The following is a 23,427-nucleotide window of genomic DNA, read 5'->3' as shown; positions in this document are numbered from 1 at the left end:
AGTATTGGTGTGCAGGGCTCAGAGCATGAGGCTTGATGCATTTCTGTTTGATGGCTTTAGTTTTCTCTGTAAAAATCCGCTAGAGGGTAGGGGCAGGAAAGTGCGGAAGGGGAGACCAGCAGAGAATAACAAAGAAGATTGGAAGCGGGCATGTCGGTCAGGAGGCCGTTGTGAGAAACATGACAGGATTGCAGGGAAGTGTACACACCAATTTGAAGATGGTCATCATACATTGATTAGTGAAACCAGTATGACTTCTTGTATGACATTTGTCTAATAGAGTTTATCCATGTAGGTAAAGACATGGAGTAAATAGATAGCTCAACTTATCCAGGCTAACAATTTTGTCAAAGAGGAGCAACAAAATATAAACAGACAAAGGATTTTAGGGTATGGGTGAGGGTGTAATGGAAATGATAGACCATTGACTCTTAAGTTGTATAAGAAGGGAAGAAAGTAGGTGCAAATGAATTGGAGAAAATTAGAAGGATCAGTGGATTGAAGGTCACACGGAAGTCAAAGTGGTAATAGTTGTTGAAGCAAAGTGGACAGATGATCGACTGGTAGGACAGTTTTTAGGTAATGAAGTCTCATGGTCATGAGACTGAGTGGCGGAGGTTGGAAAGGTTGGAGAAAAGTCACTGGAGATGAGATCAAGGAATGAGAGGGCTGGACAGGATGTCCAAGTGGAGATTAGAGTCAATCAGGATTTTGGAAGGACTTGATTTGGGGAGGAAGGCACTGACCCAGATGTATTGTATATTTCATGATGTTATGTTACTTATACTATGCTACATTATAATGGGAGGAAAATAGCCAAATACCCTCCTTAGAAAACTTAACAATGGGAAGGAATCAATGATTTTGCTCACATTGTGGATTTCTCATTAGGCTCAGGAAATGACCAGCTTTTAGAAGAAATATGTTGCCACTGACCTGGTAGGAGAAGGTGTAGTGTTGATAACAGTGGACTTTGAAGTAAGACAGAACTGAATTTGAATGTTAATTTCATTGGGCAATTTACCTCACCACTTTTAGCCTTAATTCTCAAATCATCAAAATAGAATTTTTAATGCCAGTTTTATGGAGGTGCTGTTAGGATGAAACCAGATAAAAAGCATGACACGTGGATCACAGGGCCTGGAATTTAGCATTTGCCTAACAAATCTAAATTCTTACCCTGTGAGGGGTCCTATCCAGGGAAATATCAGTACTGAGGGGGAAACTTGTGAGCTGTCCTGCTGGGTTTTGGTGGGAAAATAGTTGTCTAAATTACAATTTTGTGCAAAAAGACAAGCAAATGAATCCGTTTGTCAAAGGTGGCAAGATGCCCCACTTCCTACGTTTCTTTGTAACATGGAAATTTAATTCCATTCTGTGGTGACTACAATTCAGTCTGTAGAGATAATTGTGCTTAATTGTGATCTTGTTATGAATAACTTTGTAGAGAGTAATGCAGCTAAACAATGAGGCTGATTACCTGAGCTTTCAGAGAAATGACAAAAATAGGCCAGAGTCCTTGGCTGAATATTGATTAGTGAATGAAAGCCAGGATATTCTCTGCGATTCACTTTTCTTCCAGGTCAAGTAAGGGCTGTGCAAGTTAGGGACAATTATAACCTTTTAAGGGTAGAAACTATTGTTTTTACTAGTTAATACTGTTAGATACAACTTACTGAGTGTTTATCATATGCCCCATGCTTTCCAAGCATTAACCAGTCTTTACAAGCATGCTCGGCGAGATGTTGATCCCCATTTTCTAGATGAGGAAACTGAGTCTGGGAGAGGTGAAATGACTTACTCAAGGCTAGCTGTCTGATTAATGGTGCAACCATGTGTCTCTTTAAAGCCAGAGTCTATTCACTGTTTCATTCTGCCTGCAGGCAAAGTTCTGGGTAGCAGAGGTGTTAGATTTCTGGATTTTTCTAAAAGGAACACAGATAACAAATTTCTTTTGAGACTGTATTAGTCAGGGTTTTCCAGAGAACAGAACCATTAGGATGTGTATTTGTACAGAAAGGTTTCCTATAAGGAATTGGCCCATGCAGTTATAGGTGCTGGCAAGTCCCAGGTGTGCAGGGTAGGCTGGCAGGCTGGAGACCCGGGAAAGGCCCTGGCGCAGTTCAGGACTGAAGGCAGTCTGCTGGAGAATTCCCTCTTGCTCAGGGATGCTGGTGTTTTTGTTGTAATCAGGCTTTCAGCTGGTTAGATGAGGCCCACCTACAGTATGGAGGACAACCTGCTACCAAACTTCACTGATTTAAATGTGAATGTCATTAAAAAAAAAAACCCTCCAAGTTGGCATATAAAATTAACCATCATAGAGACTTAACATGAGTCTACTTTCTAAAATTCATTTCTTCAGGAGAGGGAATTTACTAGGCACTGATAACATTTGTTAATAACGAGCAGAGCTCCCTTAATGGGGCTCAGGGAAGGTGACAGGAATGGTGATACAGCATCTTGAGAATGAGCTATGGTTCATAGGATCATAGAAAATAAAATTCTAATTGCAAAAATTCAGCCTCTGAGATTTAGTTTTAAAAGCTACCACCCCAGGGAATTCCTGCAGTCTCCGCAGACTATACTTTGTAATCTTTGTCACCATCATCAATAATAATAATAATAGTTAGCAGTTACTGATGGCTTCTTGCGTGGTAGGCGGTGGTTCTGAGCGCTCTCTGTGTGTTACCTCATTCGTCTCAGGACCGGGAGGAAGGTACTATTCTTCTTCTTCTATGCCTTTTGCCCATGTGTGGAATCGGAGTCTCCGAGGTTAGTAAACTGGCCATGGGAATACAGCTAGTAAAGTGTGGATCCAGGATTCAAAGAAAGCAGTTTGTTTTTAGTGCATGCTGTACATAAAGATGATTTGGGGTCCCAAAGCATATTTGCCTGAAAATCTCTCAATATTTTTCATAGTGTATGAAGTTGTCACCTTTAGAAGAATCAAAATTTTGGAAGATCAAATAATCAACATTCAGTACCAACTGTGCACCCAGTGTCCACGTAGGTGCAGGGAAGAAGGAAAGAGTAATAAAGTGGTCTCCCTGCCTTGAAAGAGCTTGCAATTGTTGGAAGGGGAAATATCCCCCTTCTTGAGTTCTTGTGGCTGGACTAATAATGAAATTGATGCAAGACAGATCAGCAGAAGAAAAAGAAACACGTTTTCACTTCTCATAGAAGTTGGACCTAAGAAGTGGCCAAAGGAGGCAGCCTTTTTACTTTTTAGAGGAAGAAACAACAAATTTGAGAGGAATTGTCAGGGCAAAGAAACCTAGCCTTTGGGTGCTCAATTAGTGAAGGATCTAAACTGAGTTTGGGCTTGGGGTAGTAAATTAAGAGAGTAGGTGTGTTTATATAAGCTTCTCTGCCTGAATTTCCTGTTTCTGGACATAAGGGTGTCTTCCCTCCAGATGCATGGAGTGCCCCTTGCACGTGGGAGGTTTATTTCATGCTCACAGGGAGACAGAAAGGAGGGTCAGAATGTCTCTCCTGGCGTTGGCTATTTCTTAAGTAAATGTAATTCAAAATAATCAGTATATCACTGAAGCATATTTTGGGCAGCCTGCCCTGAGCCCCAACACAGTCTCATTGGAGAGGCTTTAATAGACCCAGGAGGAAGAAATGCCTGGAGGCTAAATTGCTTCAATCTGTTGGTATGTTGTTTTCTTGTATTTAGGGAGTGAGTGTTGCCTTTTTTTTTTTTTTTTCTTTTAAATGAACCATTTCCGTTCTCTCTGGAATCTTGAGTGGGCTAGTGGCAGGGAACTTGGGTAATGTGGTGGTCTCTTAGGTAAATGCATTTAGCAGGATGCTAACTCAGACTTGTAAAGTAACATAAGTCATCATAATAACAGCTGTGATTTGATGAGCGCTCACTAGTTCTCTGGCCTGGGCTGAGGCGTGAGGCATGAGGCATCAGGCATGTTAATTGCATTCGACTGTTGCTCATATCCCAATTAAATGTGAGCTTCATGAAGGCAGAGGCCAGCCTGCCTCGTTGATGTTGAGTTTCCAGCCCTTGGTAGAGAGCTGGACGTGTGGAGAGTTCTCAGTAAGTCCTTGCAAAATAAATGTGAGTGTGATGATTTACTTATGATCACTCTTTGCTCTGTCAATATCTGTCTCAAAATGTGAAAGTTGGAACTGGATGATTTTTTTCCCCCCAATCTAAGTAGAAAGAATATGGCCTTTGGAATCAGACAGACTTGAGTTCTGTCACAGTTTTGCCATTTACTTCAAATGTGACCAAATGACCTCACTTTTAAGACTGTTTCCTCTTCTGATTCTGCAAAAATGGCTGGGCCAACAGTTTATAGTTTTGTAATTTTCCCTAATCATACCCACTCCACCCATAAACAGAGAAACTAGATAGCAAAATAAGCAAATAACAAAACCCATGGGCAGTATTTACCATAACATTATGACAAGGCAACCTCACAAACCCCAAAGACAAATGATAGGAATAACCATCAGCCATCAAAAAGCCTGTGTGGCATCAGTGTTTGTGGGGAATGAAGAAGAGGGGAGCATTGGAATGTCTGATGGATACAAAAACAGGAGACCCCCCAAACAGACAACAGGTATACACTGGGAAACACTGCCGGCTCATTTGAAAACAGCTACTGAAACTGGGAGAGGTTTTGTGCAATCTAGCAGCAGCTGGATGTAAAGGTTCACTTGACTGTACGTATTTTTCTGCTAGAAACTTTCTCTCCATCCCTTCATCCTCCACCTGTTTCACTTCTATTAGTGTAGATACCACTTTGCCTGATGGATTAGTTTCTTATCGCTGCTGTGATCTCAGATTGGCTTAAAGCAGCATAAATGTTTGCCTTCTAGTTCTGTAGTATAAAATTGCAGTACAAGTCTCACTAGGTTAAAATCAAGGTGTCAGCGGGGCTGCAGTCCTTTCTGGAGGCTCTGGAGCACTCATTTCCTTACCTTTCCAGCTTCTAGAGACCACCCATATCTTTGGTTCATGATCCTTTTCCTCCACCTCCACAGCCAGCGACAGGGGGTTTAGTTTTGTTGACGTCACTTGACCCCAGCTTCCTCTTCGGTAGTCAAGTCTTTCTCTGCCACCCTCTTTCACTTTTTAAGGACCCTTGTGATTATATTGGGCCCACTTGAATAGTCTACAATAATTTGCCCATTTCAAGATCCCTAACTTAATGACATCTGCCAAGTCCTTTTTGCCATATATGGTAATATATTTACAGGGTTCCAAAGATTAGGACACGGATATCCTGGGGATTGGGGCGGTATGGGGTATATTACTCTGCTACCACACCTGAGAAGCATTTTCTGCCCCAAGATAGGATTTGGTACCCATCTTGGGAGTGCCCACAGATGCTGTCCTGACTCACTGTTGACTTATCTGACAAATGGGTAAGATGGCGTGTCCCTTAAAGGCAAGTACATGTCTTCTTTGCCAGTGAATTCCCAGAGTCCGCCATGCTGCTGTCCAGCATAAATATAATTTGAGTCACATATGCTGTCTTTAAATTTTCTAGTGGCCACATTAAAAAAAAAGAAAGTAAAAGGAAACAGGTGTAATGCATTTTAATACTATATTTTATTTAACTCAGTATATCCAAAATGTTATTTCAACATGTAATCAATATTAAATTGTTAATGGGATATTTGATGCTTATTTATTTGCCCAGTCAACACTTTTATACATACAGCGCATCTCAGTTCCGACTAGCCACAGTCCAGATGCTCAGTGGTCCCACGTGGCTGGTGGCTCCCCTAGGACAGCCCAGCTCTGGCACGATCCCTGGTGTTCAGAAGTGCTCTTGTGCATTTGTCTAGTAATTGGGTGAGGGGACTGGTGCGAAGCCAACACTGGTGCTGAACCTTAGAAGTGAGTGCCGCCATCAGGGCACTCCCCTGTTGGTGGTTTAAGTTTAGTTCAATTTTGCATACAAATCAGGAACAAAATTAGACGCCCCTGTGAACAAATGTGTTCCAGTTTCTCATCTGGCCACGTGCACTCTCGGATGAGTCGCGTCAGTTTCCTGTGGTGAGGGAGCAGCCGCCCCAGTAAACGTTTACTCTGTGTCCTCTTCCTGGGCTCCCCTGAGGGGAGGAAATTAGCTCGTGAGGCAAAAAACATGTTTTCACAACAATTTCCGGAGGTTTGCCTTGCTTTCGTGGGTACCTCCTTCAAAATACTGTCCTCAAACTGCATTTTGAAAGCTGACCTTGCAAACTGTGGCTTCCTGAATCTCTTTGAAGCCTCAGAACAGTCTGAAAACAAAGCATTTTCACAGTCCTGTGCCAGGAAAATAAACACACATCCCTCCTGAAGGGAGACCCCAGCCTCGGAGCTTCAGAGCTCAGTCTGCCAAGCAGAGCCGGCTGATGGGTGTTCCGGGCTCTTGTCTCCATCAGGATCGCTCCAGGTTGGTTTTTTTGTCCTTTGCTTTGCTCTTTCAAAAAGCCACCTGAACCCTCTTAATGCATGCACACATTTCCTCTCAGCCAGAGGACATGCCAAGTTCTCTGAATTGAGCTACTGTAGAGCCCTGGGATCTAGGAGGATATTAAACTATAATCAGAAACAAATTGTTGCTCCCCTGCCCACAGGTGGACTTTAAACAGAGATGGTCTCATAACCACAGCATTCTGCGTGATTCTTTGCCTGTTTGTACACCCGTAATGAGGCAAAGAGCCAGCCACATGCTAGGCTGTTAAATGATGTTGAATGAATGCATGCATGCCATGAATTGTCCTTTCTTGCTCCCAGACTTGCAGAAGGGATGGGAGGAGGGAACTATTCTATTGCTAGGCATCACCCTCCTTAGGACATGCGAGTAGCAGATTCTCACCAAAGAGCCCCACATGTCAATACAATCCACTCCTATAAAGACAAGACAAGACAAAGGCAAACACGCCCAAGGAGGTAAGGACACAGGCTCTCACGTAGTCTGAAGTGAAGACAAGTCTCAGGGTGAACCGGACACTGCCTAGAACGTGGAGATCGCTTTGAGTTCCACAGAGGAGGACTGGCAGGTGGACTGGTCGCAGCTAGGATCACCCAGCGGCAGTAAAGACCCTAGGACTGGAGTGAGCATGAAGACAAAATCGAGGTGTTGAGGGTGCCTCTGCACCCATTTTGTGTAATAGATTTCTGTGGTTAAGGTCAACAAGGTGCCCCTTAATTTATTTTTCTCTGGCTCTCCTGCATGGTTCAGTTTATCCAAGTGTCCTTTAACCCAGTGTACTTAAAACAGAAGAGAACCCCATTTACTGGGAACACAGAAAGGTGAAGATAGAAATGGCAACACTGTCTTAAACCTCTTCGTTCTACCATTCCTGGGCCCAAGGTAGTAGTCTCTCACAGGTCTGAGCACAGTTCCTCTAACGAATTGTTACAGGCTGGGGCATCTAAAAGGAGGAGCGCTCATCTTGCAGTCACAGGAGAGGTGGCTGGTCCTCGGGCATAACATCGGTAGGGAGCCAGCAGAAGCAACTGTAGAACCCCACCCCACCTCCGGTAGCTCCAGCTTCTCCCTGCCACGCTCCTCCAGGGTTGCCACATCAGGGGAGGGGTGTGCATGGGTGCATGTGTGGATTTTATTTTTCACTAGTTTATTCCCTCTTAAGATCCAGGCAGAGGAGAGTGTCTAATGACTTTTTAATGTGTTTGAGCCACTTTCTAAACTTTGAACAGACCTCTGCCCTTGACTCCTCCCTTTCCTCCTTTTCTTCCTGTCTAGCAAGAGTGAGGAATCAATGTAAAGAAAAATTTGCACACACCGTCTCAAATGCATCTTCTTTAAATGCGAACTGCTTTGAGAATAATAATAATAAAAAAAAAAACTTGGACACAGATACACTGTAACATGGAAAAATAAGTTGGCCAGTTTTTTAAGGCCAGATGGTGGGCAGTGAGGAATAAAATTAGGTTTAGGAATTGGGTGAGGCTGGGGTGTAGTAAGTTTTAGAAAGTCTTCTGAGTACAGTTACCTATTTTAGGGACATGCAGGACCAAGTGGTGTGGGCCAAGTTCGGAGACTAAGCTTTCTATGCAACTGTGGCAAAGGACAGGCCAGAAATGGATTTTGATTAAGCCAAATTAAAAGAATTACTGGAAAGCAGATTTGGGGCAGGAGGCAGTCAGAAAATTTCCCTGGCGTGAATGAAGGTAGGTAGGGACAGATCAGACCAAAAAGAAGGTGGAACCACTGAGTCAGTTCTCTTACTTCCTGTTCGGGTTATGCATGTCCTTGCTGTGTGTGAGCAGATAAGTGTTGCAGCTGTGTGCTCCAAACCAAAAAGGAAGGTTTGCTAGTAAATTAAGCCTTCTTTTTGGCTACTGAAAGCCGACACTTTATTTGTCCATTTTCTTTTTCTGTAATCATAAAGTTGGATGGAATTCCATCTACTTGAGAACTACAAAATTTTGGTAGGAAATTAAATATTTGGATTGATGATGCTGAGGTTGACATTTCAAATATTTTCTCTTAAGTTAGAGGCTTCAGTAACATTGGGATGGCCAAACAAATCTGATTCATTTGTTTTAACGGTGTTTATCCTGGGCTTGTTTTGCTAAATGCTTGGCTGTGGTTTTAGGCTGTTCTGATTGCCAGAACACTGTTTTAGTTCAAGTATGTGGCTCAGAAATTGAGAACATCTCTCTCTTACTATGTCCTAAGTGGGTAGAAATGGTAAATGCTATAATGAGGTGGGCTGGCATGGGGAACAGGGATAGGAAAAGCTGGCTATGTCCACTTGATCACTTATGACAAGCCTGGCCCTTCTTCTAAGCAAAAATGATTTTGTGTTTGTATCCTTTACTGGTTACACTGATTTATTCTAAAAAGTGAACTATAGATGCGCAAAATTGGATTACTTGTAGCACTGAGTCTGCGTGTCATGCATCTCACTTTTTATTTTCTTTCCTTGTACTAATCATCCCTGGTCCAAAATTCTTTCTCCTCATCACAGGCACCCATTCTCTTTTTCTTTTTTACTTTAGTTGGATCATCAATTCAATTTTATTAGTTTTAGAATTATACGCATTACTTTTAGTACAATGCAAAAATTGTATCTGCGGATTTATTTTTCTTGTGGTGTGCTTGTTCTACAACCGTATTTTTTGTACTTTATGGACTGTTTTAAACATCTGATTGAAGAATGGTGCAGTTTGATTAAAAAGGACATGATACAGCTTCTGAATCAGGAAAACATAAAAGGCTGAATGATCCCTGCATTTCTTTTTTTTTTTTAAGTTTATTTCTTTGTTATTGCAGTATAGTTGACATACAATATTATGTAAGTTTCAGGTGTAAATATAGTGAGTCACAACTTTTTTAAGCACTGTTCTTTTTATTGAAGTATAGCCAGTTTACAATGTGTCAATTTCTGGTGTACAGCATAAAGTTTCAGTCATACATACACATACATATATTCCTTTTTATGTTCTTTTTATTATAGGTTACTACAAGATATTGGATATAATTCCCTGTGTTATACAGAGATCCCTGCGTTGCTCCTTCCTTTTTTCTCTAGCCTAGGATAGTCTCTAACCCTTCTAAGAGTACCCTTTTCAAAGTTAATTCATTATATCAAATCACTCTAACAAGGGAGCAGTTTGGTAAACACCAATAGCATTAGGCAAACCTTCCTAACTCTCATTTGGCATACCTCTTCCAGAAGGAAAAATTCTATGAGGTATGTACAATTACCCAACTCAAACCACAGAGACAAAAGCACTCCCAAATAAGAGTTAAGGTGAGTCTCAGCTCTTTTCTCTCACCCACCAGTTCAACTTTATCAGCATTTATCCCTCGCTTTGTACAAGATGACCGTACATTCAAAATTTCCCAGGACAGTCCCTGTGTAAGTGTGCTGCTCTGCCGTCTGTCTGGTGATTACTCCCTTTAATTCTCAAAAGTGTCACAGGCACCCGTTCTTGCGCATTTTAATTTATATAACCACCTGTGTTAACCACCTGCCTTACTCTGCTGCCTGCTTTTTTACACTCAATATTAATTACCTCATCATTTGCATAGAACACATTTTGGTTTTCATTTCCTATTGGTGAACACCCAGGTGACTTCAAACTCCATTACAGAGTGCTACAGCAAATATTTCCATACATATCTTTTTGTGTATATGTTTGTGTGTGTTTTATTGTTATTGTTTTTGGGGAGGTAATCAGGTATTTGTTTTGATGGGGGTACTGGGGATTGAACCCAGGACCTTGTGCATGCTAGGCATGTGGTCTACCACTCAGCTATAACCAACCCCCCACCCCGTGTGTGTGTTTCCTGGAAAATATTCTGAGTTATAAGATACAGAAATACACATTTTCACTAAATCCTGTCAAACTGACCCCCTAAATGAGTGCACAATCTTCCCCCAACATTTAAAAAGAGGTCCATTAAAGGAGCCATTCATTATACTGACAGAAGAAAGTATTCTTTTCTCCCCAGCTTTATTGAGATATAATTGGCATATAACATTGTGTAAGTTTAAGTTCTCCAACATGATGATTTAATACACTTTGATATTAGAAAACAACCCCAACCACAGTGGAGTTGTTAGCATCTCCATCACCTCACACAACTACTATTTCTTTTTGTGTGAGAACATTTAAAATCGACTCCATTAGCAACTTTGAAATATATAATATGATGTCATTAACAATAGTTACCCCACTGCACATTAGATCCCCAGAACTTAATTCATCTTATAACTGGAAGTTTGTACCCTTTAACCAGCATCTACCATTTCCCCCACCTCCCAGCACCTGGCAACCACCATTTACTCTCTGTTTCTATGAGCTTGGGTTTGTTAGGTTCTGCATACAAGTGATAGCACACAGCATTTCTCTTTCTGTGTTGGACTTATTTCATGTAGCATGATGCTATCAGATTTCTCCCATGTTGTCACAAATCACATGATTTCCTTCTTTCTCATGGCTGAAAAATTTCTGTCTCCATCTACAACATATATTTATCCATTCATCTGTAGACAGACATTGAAGTTGTCTCCATATCTTGGCTATTGTGAATATTGCTGCTGTGAACATGAGAGTATGGACATCTCTTTGAGATACTGATTTCATACCTTCGCATATATACCCAGGATATATAAGGATTCCTTTTTCTCCACATCCTCGCCAGCGTTTGTTATCTCTTGTCTTTTTTCATAGTAGCCATTTTAACAGGTGTAAGGTGATGTCTCACTGTGGTTTTGATTTGCATTTCCCTGATGATTAGTGATGTTGAGGACCTTTTCATGTGTCTGTTGACTGTGTGCCTTCTTTGGGGAAATGTATGTTCATTTCCTCTATTTTTTAATTGGATTTTTTTTGATTGAGTTGTATGAGTTCCTTATATATTTCAGATATTAACCCCTTGTCAGATAGATGATTTGAAAATATTTTCTCCCGTTTTGCAGGTTGCCTTTTCATTTTGTTGATTGTTTCTTTTGTTGTGCAGAAGTTTTTTAGTTTGATGTAGTTCCACTTATTTTTGCTTTCTTCCTTGTGCTTTTGGTGATCATATCCAAAAAATTGTTGACCCTAGTTTTTCCCCTATGTTTTTTGGTAGGAGTTTTATGGTTTCATGTCTTATGTTCAAGTCCTTCATCCATTTTTGAGTTAATTTTTGAGTGGTATAAGGTAGGGATTTAATTTCTATATTTTGCATGTGAATATCCAGTCTGTTGTCAAATAAGTTGAACACATATGCATGGGTTCATTTCTGGGATGTTAGTTTTGTTCCACTGGTCTATGTATTTCATGCCATCACCATACTATTGAGATTACTATAGCTTTATAATATAGTTTAAAATCAGGAAGTATGATGCCTCCGGCTTTATTCTTCTTTCTCAAGTTTTCTTTGGCTGTTTGGGTTCTTTTGTGGTTCTGTATGAACTTTAGGGTTGTTTTTTCTATTTCTGTGAAAAAATGCCATTGGAATTTTCATAAGAATTGTTTACTCTGAGTCTATAGATGGCTTTGGGTTGTATTCTTAATTTCAACAGTATTCTTCTGATCCATGAACAAAGGATATATTTCCATTCATTTGTGTCTTCAATTTCTTTCATCAGAGTCTTAACAATTTTAGTCTATGGCTATTTCTCCTCCATGGTTAAACTTATTTCAGAGTATTTTGTTGTTTTGATGCTATTGTTAATGAGATTCTTTTCTTTATTCCTTTTCTAATATTTTGTTGTTAATGTATAGAAATACAGCTGCTTTCTGTATGTAGATTTTCTATCCTTCAGCTTTACTGAATTTGTTTCTTAGTTCCATCAGGTTTTTTGGTGTAGTACTTAGGATTTTTCTGTATTTGAGATTAAGATTATATCATCTACAAACAGGGGTAATTTTCTTTCTTTACAACTTGGATGCTTTTAACTTCTGTCTTTGTGTGTGTGTGTGTGTGTGTGTGTGTGTCTAATAGTACTTGCTAAAACTTTAACTGTAATGTTGACTAGGAGTGTGGTATTCTTGGCTTGTTTTCGAGTTTTGGAAAGCTACCACACATCCATATCTTTTGCTCTTTTTAAAATTTTCTCTTCTTTTCCTAATTATCCTTGACCCCAAATTTCATCATTTGGCAGCCACTAGAGAAATTAGTGATTTAGGTAAGCATCAACAAAAGATATTAAAACTATTCGGTGAAAATTTGTTAAAGAATGGGTTATTAACACAACTCCTCAAAATCTCTCTATAAAATATATAGTTACAGCAAAAGGAAAATTAGTAGCTTTATAGTGGAGAACACCAGCACCTGTGACTTTAGTCAAAGTTATCACCACTAGTATTGGACAGAACATCATGTGTTCCCTGACATGATGCATTGAAAAGGACACATCACTTGTGTGTTATTCCTGCCCAAAATGCATAACCTGGATACAGTCATGGGGAAATTGGCACAAGCCTTATTGATGCACATTCTACAAGACAACTGAATAAAATAGGACTAAATCTAACCAAGGAAGTAAAGGACTTGTACTCTGAAGTATGTGACTGTGATGAAAGAAATTAAGATGACAGAAACAAATAGAAAGGCATACTGTGCTCATGGATTGGAAAAACTAATATTGTTAAAATGACCCTACTACCTAAGGCAGTCTTCAGAGTCAGTGCAATCCCTACCAAGATATCAGTGGGATTTTTCACAGAACTAGAACAAATATTCTGAATTTGTCTGGAAACACAAACGACTCTGAATAGCCAAAGCCATCTTGAGAAAGAAAAACCAAGCTTGAGGTATCACACTCCCTGATTTCAAACTATACTACAAAGCTACAGTAATCACAATAATGCAGTACTGGCACACAACAGACACGCAGAAGAATGGAACAGGATAGAGAGCCCAGAAATAAACCCACATTTACATAATCAATTAATTTACGACAAGGAGGCAAGAATATATAATGGGGAAAAGATAACTTCTTCACTAAATAGTAAATATTGTTGGGAAAACTGGACAGGTATGTGCAAAAGAATTCCACTGGACTATTTTCTCACACCATATTTAAAAAAAAAAAACTCACAGTGGATTAAAGACTCAAATGTAAGACCTGAAACCATAGAACTCCTAGAAGAAAACACAGGCAATATGCTGTTTGATATTGGTCTTGCCAATATATTTTGGATCTGTTATTAAGGAACTAAGCATTCAACTCGAGAAGCCTGCCAGAAACAATAAAATAATCCTTAAAGAATGCAAGAGGTGTAGAAAAGCATGAGATGAAACTCAGAATTGTGGGAGGATTGAGGCTGATTCTAGTTGGGGCTCAAGACACATTCAGCTTAACTGAAGGGTGAGGATGTATGTTGTAGCAAACATTTCTTTTAGTCAATAATAGTATCTACGGAGACATTTCCCATGATCGAGTAGAGATTGTACTTTGTGATTACAACTGCCAGTCCAGGGCACTAATGTTTATTCCCCAGAAAGATCTTGAGGTAGAATTTTAATCTTGGGTGCCATACCGAGGTCAGAACTTTGGAAAACTTTGTTCTTACCCCTCTGCTAGCATGTTGTTGCTGGTAAACTTTTATCAGTTACTTATTACGATTTCTTGTGTGTGTGTCTTGACTCTGGACTCTGATACAATAGCAAAGTCTTACCTTCTCTGAAGAATTCTTTCCGAAGATTCACCATTCTTCTTTTTCCAAATGAATATTCGTGTTTCCATGACCAACCATAATGCAAATGCAACGTATAAAGTTAAATTGATGCCCCTGTAAGTTTTGTCACCAGAGTCCAAGAATACCCTTCAACATTTAGAATTCTTCATTCACAAACCTATCTTATGACAAATCTGCTTTTTAAGTAGTAGATATTTGAATTTTGTATCCTGATTCAAATTGAGTAGCAATTGCCTTTACAGCTGAACACATTATCTTAAAAAAAAAATTTGGTTTCCAAAAGTAAAACTTTATTTCAAGATTGGACTTCTCTATAATTTTAGTGACTGAGAGAATACATCAAACCAGATATTATGTGCAAGGCAGTGATTACAGTTTACAGACAGCCTTTTGTGTTTCTGGTACATAAGGGATGAATAAATCAACCAGATCAACATACTGTATTTATTTACCGGGGCTATGCTTCTGCTACCTTTCAGAAATGTATTATCTAGCACCGTTGCCTAATACACTCTGAGAATATTGGTTCCCTCTGTGTTTTCTGATATAATCTGGACAAATAAAAACCAGAAGCAAACATAATTCTGTCATTCTATTTTCGTTGGAAGCAAAGCAGTTGTTGTTATTTGGTTTGGGGAAAATAAAGGCAGCATTTCAGATTTGGAAAGTTTCCCAGATTTAGAAATAACATTTGACAGAGCAGGGTCAGTGTGGCATCTCTTGTGTATAGGCAGAATAAACCAGTTTATTTGCGGTTAGATTTTTCTCTTCATATAGTCAAACATATCCCATTCGTGTGGGGAGATAACTTCAGAGACACTGAAAACCGGTGACAAAGTACCACATTTTGTCTAAGCCGTTAGGAACCAAATCTTCAAGAGGATCCAAATGGTATAGGGGTTGAGTTCAGCTTCTGAAATTGGACATAGCTGACTTTGAATCTATCTTTGATTCTTCCTAGCTGTCTAACCTTACTTGTGCATTCTCTACAATGGGAATAATAGCGTCTGAGTGATTAGCATGCTGTTGGGAACTGAGTAAAACCAGACTTAACAAGGCTCACAGCTCTGTACCTGACCCACAGTGAACTCCTTCCCTGTATCCAAGGAAACTGCTAACATAGAAATTCAAGAGAAAAACAGGAAATCATTTCACAGTTCATGTAAGGCATCCAGTATTTGAGAATCACTGATGAGTCTGAAAATAGAAAAGAAAGGCAGAGGAGATAACTGCTGGGAGTGGCATCGGGAGTAGAGGCATGTAGCTTTAGGGAGAATACCCACCCAAAGGGAGTGCTGGGAGGGAAGTCGGGGCCATGTAGGTGTAAGGATACCTTGAGGACGAGTAAGTTGTCCTACAGGCCATTGCCAAGCAGGATGCTGTGTGCCTCCGAATTAAGCCCCAGCTCCTCACTCCTTGCCCTGACATGCAAGGACTCCACGTGTAGCTCTGACCTAAGCCCCACGCTGTCACTACTGCTCTCGACATAAAACCCAAACTCTTTGCAAGCTGGACATTCCCCCAAAGATCCTTGCACTTCCTGGGCTCTGTGGCTTGGTCCCTGCTGTCCTCTCTGGTTAGTTTCTTTCTGTCTTCCAGTTTCTAGCCGTCCTCCCAGTTCCATCCAAAAGCCACCTTCTCCTTTCTGGATTCCAACAATAAACTCTCTCTCTTTTGAATTCCTGTCGCACTTGTGCTGCCTGTCTTTCATGGAACCTGTGTTATTCGTCTTAAATTACAGCTGTTGCACTTGTCCTATTACTCTTTCTAAATGTGTAAGCAACTTGAGGGAAGAGATGGTCTTCCTTATCTTTGTTTCTCCTGCACAGTAACTAGTTCGTGATAAGCACCAAATAGATAACTGTTGGTGGGATAGTCAGATTTCAGACGCATTTCTGAATGGACTACTAAGGTGATCATGTATTGGTAAAAACTGCATCCAGTGCTTATAAAGTGTCTACTGTGTACCAGGCGCTGTGCTAGATTCTGCGAACAAGGCTGACTTGATTCCTGCTCCCTGGTGGTTCATAGGCTAATGAGGAAATGACAGCAGCTGTGCGTTATGAGTTAGGGAAGCACTTACTGCGCTCTGTCTGACCTAATCTGCAGAGCAAGTCCTGAGAGTAGTGTCTGTCATCATTCCTGAATCCGAGGCTTAGAGAAGCCACACAGTGAGGAATTGGCTGATTTCACACATCATGGTGTATTTTGTCTGTGCCCCTCCCTGAGCAACAAAATGTGTATCTTTAGTCCCTTTGGTATTTATTCTGAGACCAAGGGCTTGCTTAATCCGGCGATTTGCTTTCAGTCCCCTGAAGGCGCTGTCTCCACAGTCCAGGTGATTCTAAGGCACACTGAAGTTGAGAATCACTGCACGAGACCACTTTGTATTTTCCCATTTCCAGGGCTGATGTGTAGCCTTAATACCTCTTCTGTTGACAGGTGGTACCTTGATTCAGCATTTGTTCCTTGTTAATTTAAGAATGTCTTGAAACCATAGGTGCTATTTGAGTATGGGTAGATAAGGAAAAAATATACTTCTGCTTAGTTACCTTGACTCTGAAATGGCGTTGTTTTTCTATAACTGAAATAAGTGCTTCTATCACAGAGATAAAATTTGCCTATACTAACTATAAAAAAAATAACTCGTGCAGTTGGGGAGGCTTGGCAAGCCTAAAATCTGATGGAGAAGATTTATGGTCACATATGGGTGAGAACTGCATTCAGTGTTTATTAAACATCCTCTGTGTACCAGACACTGTGCTAGATTCTGTGAACAAGGCTGACTTGATTCCTGTTCCCTTGTGGTTTATAGATGAATGAGGAAAACAGACTTTAGACAATTAATTAGAACTGCAGTAAGTGTTGGGAAAGAAATAGGAAAAGAAAGGCTCTAGCTGAATAGCTTCTTTCTCAGAAGGAGAAAGCTGTTGTTAATACTGAAAAAGCCAAGTGGATTAGTTTCCACATACTGAAAACTCTGTACCTGTGACTGATTTAGGTTTGAAGCTACAATGTATTATGGGCCGCAGGAGCTGCTCTGTGCTCTGGGAGAAAGAGGTGGCCTATAAATTCAGGTTTGCTGATAAAGGAGGTAGGTTGGAAAGTCAGGATCGTTATCTAGCTGAAGCGATGCACTAATGCGGCATAAAATATACTCAGGTCTGCCATTTATTGTCCCCTCAGCTGGTGTAAGGTTACTGTTGAGTTATTGGCTGTAGCAAAGATGGGAAAGTGATGTGGGAGCATAATACATATTATACACAAATGCTGGCATAAACACTCTGAATGTATAGGCCGATGCTTCCATTTCATCTTGTTCTGTAAATTTAACTTGGTTTTAGGATGTAGGACTTAAAGCACAATAAATCATTAGCATCATTTCAGGACACACAACCTCAGAACGATGCTATCTCTTTGGCTTAAAACCACTCTGATTCCTCTCCAGAAAAACACTTCACCAGATGTTCCCCATTCCCCTGAGATTCATCTTTCTGAAAGTAGATTGCCAAAGAATTGACTTGGAATAAAATGATACCTCAGAATTTTAATATTTAATTTCAATAGTTCCTCTAAATGAGGACAGAATTGGGCCTGCAGATAATACAGACCTTCTGAATTTTCTTTGATTTGTGTTCTAACTCTATTTATGAGCTGTGTGAACTTGATTAAGTTACAGAACCTCTCAAAGCGTCAGTTACTCACCTGTAAAATATAAGTTATAATATTACCTACTTGATAGAGCTGTGGGGACTTAAAGGTGCTCCTGCATGAAAGGGCTTAGCAGAAAGCCTGAGATATGCTAAGTTTTCAACAAATAAGAGTAGTTATGATCATTAATCTTATCTTTATTAACCTCTACCGCTGTATCTAGGAGGTAAACAGCAAATGCCCCTTCCAGTGAAGAGTGGAGAGAACCCACTCTTGATTCCCCAGAGTTATAGAAGCAGTGATATCACTAAAGGAGAACAGGCATGTCCAGCAGAATTCTTTTGGTTTTGATAGAAATCCAGTTTAATCTACTCACAGCCAAAATGGGATTTATTGGAAAAGGTAATGTGTTAAGCAAAGGATATGTGTTGCCTTTTATTAGGAGCAAGTCCAAATATTTCTGCCCACTGCATTTTGATATTGGAGTCCCCAAAGGAAAACACAGCAGCCAAGCACTGGGTGGACAGTGCTTCACTCACATGGAGAAAAGACAGAGTGAGACCAGCTCCCAAGTGGGCGCCAGTCCCCTCTGGCCAGCAGGTTCCCTCCTAGTGACTAATGTGGGCCAGTAGGCCTGCATGCACTCCTCTTGTGCTGCAGGAGAGACACCGTGTCCTCTCCCCACTGGGGATAAGCAGGTGCCACGTGCCACACGTGCTTAAGCAGGGCGAGAGTATACACTGAGTCTGAAACTGGGAAAATTGTTCTCACACAAGGTGTGGAGCTCAGCACAGGCTGTGGGACTCTATCTCTTGGTAAGGAAGTGTTCCAGGCCCAAGCCCGCATTCTTTTTTTCTTTTTTTAATTTAAGTATAGTTGATTGACAATATTGTGTTAGTTTCAGGTGTACAGAGAAATGATTCAGTTATATATACATGTTTTCAGATTCTTTTCCATTGTAGGTTATTACAGGATACTCAATATAGTTCTGTGTGCTGTACAGTAAATCCTTGTTGCTTATCCAGAAGTCTGATACCAACCTGATTTTCTTTTGCTCTTCTTGGGTTTATATGTGATTTGGACTTCTTGTGTTCTGCCCAAAGAATATTTTCCTCATAATGAAAGCCCAGTGACTGTATTGGAATATTTGTTGATACTGAACATTTTGAATCAACTTTTTAAGTTATGGAATGCCCTTTTAGTGCAAATACTGAAATACATGCGTATATATATTTCTCAAGTCTTCATTACAACAATATTTCCTTGGATTATAGTAGAAATATTTGTTCCATTGCTTTGGTTTTCTTTTCTGGGGACTCTAATAAAATGTGTATCAGATCTCCCTTGTCTAGCTTCTTTGTCACTTCCTCTAGAAGTCTTTTTTCCTATGTTATTTTTCTTGTCCCTGTCTCTTTTTTACACTTGATTCCCTTTCTGTGCTTTTAGTTGTGCTTATTTTCTCTTGTGTTTCTGCTTATTCTTGTATTTCTTCCGATTTAGTCTTTATCCTGAAACAGCATTTTTTTCCTAATTTTTTGTATTTCAAAAGTATTCTTTCACTGCATAATAACTCCTTAAGACATTAGATTAAATCCCTTTTTTCCTTTGCTTTTTTAAGGGGGTGGGTTTTCCTTGGCTACTCAAAGGAGGTTTCCATGGAAGGGGTAACAAGACCAGGCTGGCTTTCAGTTTCATATCTAGATGATTCCCTCTCGTATTATGCAGATTTCACACACTTCTCTGTCTCAGAGTTAAATCTGATCCGGAATTTGTTCTGTTTCAGCCTGTGCCCCTTGCCTCTAAGGCTGGGCTCTCATCTTTATGCATCGTTGCTACGAGGTCTGGGGACTTTCTTGGATCTGTGTTCTCTGGGCCTCTACCCCTAGGATGGAACCTTCACCCTCCTTTGCCTCCAGTGTTTCTGTCCTGCTCAATTTGGCTGCTCTTCCCAGTAATCTTCCCTTAGAGTGAGGTTCTGTCCTTCTGGAAGGGAATATTTTATGGATATTTCTGAGTTTCCCTAGGGTTTAGACTAGCTAAACCTTGTTTGGTTTTGCACTCACTTGCCCCCTGAAGCCTCTGAGCACTTTCCCAGTTTTGCTTCAGTCTCAGATCCTTCTCCCCAGGGTTCTGCTCAGAGAATGTGCTTCACTTGGCAGAGTAAGTAATTTTGGATTTTATTTTTCATTTCTCCGTCTTGTTGGTTACCTTGCTTGCCCCTCTTCACTTTCTGTACCTTGTGCCCCTCCAGTCTTGATTCGGTGCAGGTCCTGTAGTCCTTGGGGTCCTGCTCCAGGATTCACATAATTCTCTGTCACCTGGTGGTGTTGATAGCATTACTGGTGTATTAAAAAAAAAATTCCTGGTAGTCTTACTTGGAATTTAGGAAGAGTTCATGGAAGATAAGAATCTAAACTAACTCCATGACAACATTATCAGAAACTCTAACCTGGAATTAGAATAATCTAATCAGCATTGGTTTCAAAAAAGCATCATGTAGAGTAGTGGTGATAATTAAATCCATCAAGGTCTTCAGTCACTTTCAAATGGTTCATCTGTTTGTAGCAAAAATGTATATTCATACAACAGTTTTAAATCTGCCTCTGTTATCTACGTAAACATACAATTTTTACATCTTGGGACATGTGCTTGGTAGGGTGTTTTCTGGGCGTGCATGTAACCGGTATGTGACCTTGTTTAGCACTTTGATTAGTAACCAACAATTCCATACACCTGGTATATAATTTTTGTTCCTGGGTTCCCCACACCACCACTCTCAATAAGAAGTAGGCATCTATGTTATACTCGTACAGAATTCTGTCCTTTTCATTTCTGACACGTCAAATATTGTAATTATATAGTAGTTTGTGTGCTGTATTAGATTCCTAGGCATGCCATCACAAATTGCCACAACTTGGTGGCATAAAACAAGAGAAATTTATTCTTTCACAGTTCTGGGAAACCAGAGGCAGAAAATCAAGATACTGGCAGGGCTGCACCCTCCGGAGGCTCTGTGAGAAAATCTGTTATTTGCCATGTCTAGTTTCTGGTGGTTGTAGGCATTCCTTTGTGTCCTTGGCTTGTGGCTACATCACTTGTATTTCTGCCTCTGTCTTCCCATCTCCTTCCTTGGGTGTCTGTCAATCTCCCTCTAATCTTTCTCTCATAAGGATACATGTGATTACATTTAGGGTTGACTCAGGTTATTCAGGTAAGTTCCTTCTCTCTACATCTTCAATTTAATCACATCTTTGGCCATAAAAGGTAATATTCACAGGTTCTGGGGATTAGGACATGGACATACCTTTAGGGCCGCCATTCAGCCCATTTCATGTAGCATCTCTCCTACCAAATATCTGGTTCTTTTAGTTTCTGAGCTTCACAAAGTCAAGATCATGTCCTTTTCTCTCTTGATAAATCCCTAGTTTCCAGCACTGTGTCCGATCCACTTAACTAATATTAACTAATAGTCAATAAATAAATAGTTGTGGAATAAATACGTTATGAATTGTGTATAATTGCATCTCTACTAGTCTGTGGCCTAAGCCTCAAGCAATCTGCTCAACCTATAACTGAGTGGGGAAGTATCATATGAATTCTAGAGGATCAGACCAACATTTGTATAAAGATATGGTGTGATACACGAGGTAGCTCTTTTTGAGCTACATTAAGTGCCTTCTAGAATTCCAGAAGCATTTCTTTATTTTACCATACTTGAGAGCTTCATGAATTAACTTCTTACATGACCTATAGTAACTATTTCTGTGTCCTGTTGTGATCCATTTTTCTTGGATGTTCAGCTTGGTGGCATTGTATTAAGGCAAGAATTGCTTCAGGGCTGATAGATTGACTGTCTTAGTGGCCAGATCATTCTACTTGTGTTAAGCAGTTCTTTAAAAATTAATGTTTACCCTGGCTGCTTCCAATGCAATTTTGAAATAACTTCTGTACTTAATCCCCAACAAGCAAGACAATAAAAATACTTTTTAAAAATACCAGAAATCAATTTTTTTTTTAAAAAGGAGAGGTACAAATGTATTAGATACTCAGGATAATTATTGTAATCATGTTCTAAGTTAGGCAGTGTTATTACGGGCGATTGAAAAACATTATTTAATTAACAAACTGAAGAAAAAGAAAAAGATAAATTCATTAGATGATGTAAAGGTTTTCCTGACTCTGGACTCTAGCTGGAGGAATTTAGTGTATGTATTTTATTTATGAAGTCTCATTGGTTAATAATTAGATTTGTCCTACCCTACTCCCTGTGTTCTTGCTGAAGCTTCTCTCAGTTGCAGATTTCTTTGCGGCTTTTTGGTAATATATTGGAATTATGGGGAGGTTGAATGGCAGGTAGTAGCCAGGTACATTAGGACATTTCCCCAAATTTGTTTTGCTTCTAAGTAATGCACATTTAAATAACCAGAGTGATTTTTTAAAAAAGTTCCATAGTCAGGACTGAGGAATCCTTCAGAATGTTTGGAATTTGATATGCTTACTCCGCTACTAGTAGAAATCACTATCCTATTGCACATGTATCAACAATGAATGAATAAGTCCCTGAAGAAATTGGGGCATTTAGAGCTAGAATGCAGCTCTACTTTCCTTCCATTTTTTACACAGTTCCCCTCAAGCTGTGTAATTCCCCTGTTTCTGATAACAAGCTTCTCTTAACCTTCCGCAGACTTTCCTTTCTCTTCTGTATGTCAGTGGAGATGCTTCTCTTTCCTAGGGTGAATTCCTCCACCTTGTTACGGGTCATGTCCTTTTGATCTCATAAAGAACTTGATGCTACCCATCATCTGCTTTCCTCCTTGTAATTTCAACTGCTCTCTCTACTAGCTCTTTTCTTTCTATATGTAAACATTTATCTGACAAACAATTATATGACTTCTAACTATTAGGATACAGTAGTGAGGAAGGAACCCCAAAAAGTAATATCCCCAAAGAGATGATAGCATAATAGAACAGAGGATCAAGTAAATAGATAATTCTAATACAAAGTAACAAGTGTTTTGATAGGTGTAAAATAAAACATTACAAGCTCTTTACTGTTCCTTCATCAAGAGGTGGAGTGTAATTTCCCCTCCTCTTCGTTGCAGGCTGGCCTTAGTGATTTGCTTGATTGATAGAATGTAGTGGAAGTGACATTCTGAGATTTCAGTCTAGGTCTTAAGAAATCTTGCAACAGGACTTCTCAGAGCCTTTAATATGTTGAGATTCTTTGTAAATTTCCAAGAAGTGGAAATAAACTATTGAATTCTTTTTCTGCACATTCATTAACTGGCTTATGGTATGTCAGTGTGGGAAATACTATTCTGTTGTGTTTCTGTATTTGAATAAAACTTAAAGAAAAAAAATGAGACCTATGAGAGACAATGGCTTTGCTGTTCATTCTCAGAGAGATGATAGTAGGAAATATATAGGTTCTGGAAATTAGGCCTACCTTGCCCTCCCATTTTAAGTACTTGTTTGACATTAAAACAAAACTACAGTTTAGGAACAGTAAAAAATTTAATCAAAAAAGAAAGGGTTTTGATCTCGGTTATAGATTTTTGAATATAAATTCCACAGAGCCCCTAGATCTGTGACCTTCTTAGAATTATACATATATGGATGTTGCGGTGAGAAGATCCATATTAGAT

At 39.8% G+C, this 23,427-nt stretch overlaps 1 long non-coding RNA gene across 2 annotated transcripts in view; it reads left to right on the top strand.

Annotated features, from left to right (window-relative positions):
• LOC106729448 overlaps positions 1-23,427 on the top strand; it is a 150,123-nt gene that overhangs the window by 28,936 nt on the left and 97,760 nt on the right. Inside the window, exon 1 of one of the 2 annotated variants that reach the window (XR_004323898.1) lies at positions 19,906-19,942. The exons of the other annotated variant lie outside the window; for it this stretch is intronic. This is a non-coding gene — a long non-coding RNA (uncharacterized LOC106729448). Of the gene's footprint in view, positions 1-19,905; positions 19,943-23,427 lie in introns of those variants that run through there. 2 annotated transcript variants of the gene reach the window in all.

The sequence above is a fragment of the Camelus ferus genome, chromosome 11 (assembly GCF_009834535.1).
Source record: "Camelus ferus isolate YT-003-E chromosome 11, BCGSAC_Cfer_1.0, whole genome shotgun sequence".
Lineage (NCBI taxonomy): Eukaryota > Metazoa > Chordata > Mammalia > Artiodactyla > Camelidae > Camelus > Camelus ferus.
The sequence above is the reverse complement of the archived record's forward strand: the minus strand, read 5'-3'. Positions and strand labels throughout refer to the sequence as shown.